The sequence below is a fragment of the Alexandromys fortis genome, unplaced genomic scaffold (genome assembly GCF_014885135.2).
Source record: "Alexandromys fortis isolate MF-2015 unplaced genomic scaffold, M_Fortis_MF-2015_v1.1 scaffold_1859, whole genome shotgun sequence".
Taxonomy (NCBI): domain Eukaryota; kingdom Metazoa; phylum Chordata; class Mammalia; order Rodentia; family Cricetidae; genus Alexandromys; species Alexandromys fortis.
The window spans coordinates 3,439-6,711 of record NW_026069728.1 but is presented as its reverse complement, the minus strand read 5'-3'; positions in this window follow the sequence as shown (position 1 = coordinate 6,711).

Below are 3,273 nucleotides of genomic sequence, written 5' to 3'. Positions count from 1 at the left end.
CGCTGCTGGGAAATGCTATTTTCAGGTGTGTGACTATTGTTTATGCCGCATTTGTTTAACTCTGTGAAGCTGTGATTCTTTGCCTGTCTAATGCACCTGATGGTCTAATAAAGAGCTGAACAGTCAATAGCAAGAGAGGAGCAAGGATAGGCAGGGCTGGCAGGCAGAGAGTGTAAATAAAGAAACGAGGAAGAAGAGGAGCAGCAAGAACAAGGAGAGGAGGACATCAAGGGCCAACCACCCAGCCAGACACAGAGTACGAAGGAAAGTAAGATGTACAGAAATAATAAAGATAAAAGCCCAGAGGCAAAGGTAGTCGGGATAATTAGTTAAGAAGAGCTGGCAAGAAGCATGCCAAGCTAAGACCGGGCATTCATAACTAATAATAAGCCTCTGTGAGTGATTTTTTTTTAATCTCAGTAGTGGGTCCCTCAAAAAGCCAAAAGAATAAAACAGCACACAATAACACATCTTCAGGGAGGGCCCATAGAATTTTCCCAATTGAGACATTGAGTGAATTGGAGCAGAGATATCCTTGCCAACCTCTCTGGTGACTGTCCTCAGTAGGTGGGAGATGATGTTGCCACAGTAACGCAGGGAATCCTTGCAGAGACCAGAAGACATAACTGTTAAAAACATGCTGAGTACAGTTACTATTGATAACTCCCAAGAAGTAATAACATTTTGATCACAAGGGATTGTGGTGGAGGCCTGTGAATCCTCAGACCTGAAACAAATGAAGCCAGAAGCCTATTTAATTGCTACTTACTATATGTGAGTGGAAGAGTTATAGGAATGGTGGGCAGAAAATGAGCTGGTCACTATAATAGAGATGTAGGACATTATCTAACATTGGTCGTAAGCCAGTTCTTAAACCTGGAATCCCTTAATTAAGGTGTGGAAGGCAGGTGTCTTTGAAGAAGGATCCTACCGATGGTTACACATGATGATTGTCCCTCAGAGATGTGGCCTTTCACCAGGAGGGATGTGAGCTGAGGAATGTGAAATTCCCAGACAGTCAGAGGATAGCAGTCTGCACATCATAGTCCCTGAAGCAGTGCAACACATCAGGATTCCAGCGACCCCAGTGGAGGCTGAGGAAGTCAGATGTAGTCCTGCCTCGCATCTTTGATGAAAAAAGCAATGATAGATGCTGAGATGTATGTGAGAATGGGCACACTGCACAGAGGAAACACAGCAAGAGGCTTGCGGATGTCAACTTAGGGCTGTGAAATTGTAGGATTGAAAGGACCAGTGCGACCCCCGTGCCTAAGGCTCACCATCTTTAACTCCATTCTAGGCATTAGGTGAAATCTAAAAACTTAAAAAATTTAAATCTGAGAGAGCTTTTTTGTCTTTTTAACACATCTGCTTAGTCCATCCAGTAGTGTCTTGGTCCACTTTTTATTGCTATGACAGAATATCACAGACTGAGAATTCATATCTCTTAGTTCTGAAGGCTACACAGTCCGATATCAAGGTGTTGGCATCTGGTGAAACCTTCGGTTATATTATCACTTAGCAGAGGGCAGAGGACAAGAACTTGCTGGTGTGAAATGGGTAGGTGAGGGAAGCTCATCATTAAAGAATTTAAGTGGACCCAGCGTTCATAGGCTAATCATCCCTTAAAGGGCTCATCTTTTGACATGGTTACAATAGGAATTAAGTTTACAACATATGAACTTTGGTGGACACTTCCAAACCATCCCAAATAGAAAAATTAGCATTGGAGATTGGAAACACCTCTACAGGTAAAGTACTGGCTGAGCAAGTATCACTACCTTAGTTCAGGTCCCCAGCACCATCTGAAAGCCAGGCATGGCTGTATCACCTGTGGCTCCAGTACTGGGAAGGCAGAGACAAAAGGATCGCAGGGACTTGCTGGTCAGTCTAGTTGAAGCAGCGAGCTTGGGGTTCACTAAGAGACCCTGTATCAGCAAAATAAAAAGGCAGTTGAGGAAGAAATTGTCAATCTCTGTCCTCCACATATATACATGTAAGTGAGCAAACATCAGGAAGCTCCCTGTTTTTTTTTTTTTAACACATGTAGACCACATACAAACATGAACAGTCAATTAATTTGTAGTACTTCATTTAGGACCTTTTCTAGAGACAATAAACATCAACTTGGTAGCCTGAGCATGGCTGCCAACCAGAAGCCCAGAGTGCAGCTTTTTCAGTTCCTGTTAAGGATAATCTGAAGCCCTCTGCTTTCCCGAGGCTGTGATCTACTGGCTTTGCATTGTTATTGTTTTGAAAGTTCACGCACACTAGGAGTTCATTGCTTCTTGGTTCTTTGTCTCCTGTTCTATTTCTGTCTTACTAAGAGGATAGGTGTACCTTTTACTTGGTTATTTTTGTTTTCTTTTGTCAAAAGATCATAATGCTTTCTTGCCTTCTGTTGATGTGGTGGTCACAAGATGAGTTACTCCGGTGGGCAAGGCTTACATCTGAGAGAGTACCCTAGATTCCTGGGCCGTGGAGAGGTGGAGCAGGCAGTCAGTATTTGACTAAATTTTTTTATATTTATTTATTTATTATGTGTACAACATTCCTTCCATGTATGCCTGCAGGCCAGAAGAGGGCACCAGACCTCATTACAGATGGTTGTGAGCCACCATGTGGTTGCCGGGAATTGAACTCAGGACCTTTTGAAGAGCAGTCAGTGCTCTTGACCGCTGAGCCATCTCTCCAGCCCCCAAGTATTTGACTAAATTTAAGAGAAGCAATTTCATTTTCTCAGATCACCAAGCCCAAATTTCAATATTACTTCTTTTGAAAACTTGGGTAAAGGTCTCTGGTGTCCCTTTCCATTCCTGGTCTTGCTCTGGAATAGGAATTTGGACACTTGACCATTCACGGTGAAGGTGCATATGTTCAACTCGGATTTTAGTCCTGATCTTTGGATTGGATTATTGACTCCACCCTGCTAGGAGCCAAGCATGTGGAAATGTATTCTAAGAATTCTTTCTTATGCTCTGGCTCATTATTCTTCAGTGTTTGCTTACAGGTTTCTTAGATAGCTCCTTCCCCAATGCCATTCTTAAGTGGGATTTCCATAGGAACAAATTGGAAAGTCAATAGAAATGAAGGTTCCTTCATCATCCAGCCAGGGGTTTTGAGTCAACAGGTCTGAAGCAGGACCTAGAAATGCGTCTTTTGTCTAGTAGGTGGCAGAGGAGCAGGTCATCTGTGATGTTATTTTGAGAAGCTTTCTCTTAGCTCATTTATGTTTGATAGAATCAGCTTCCAAACAGTTTACTCCAAAGTCAT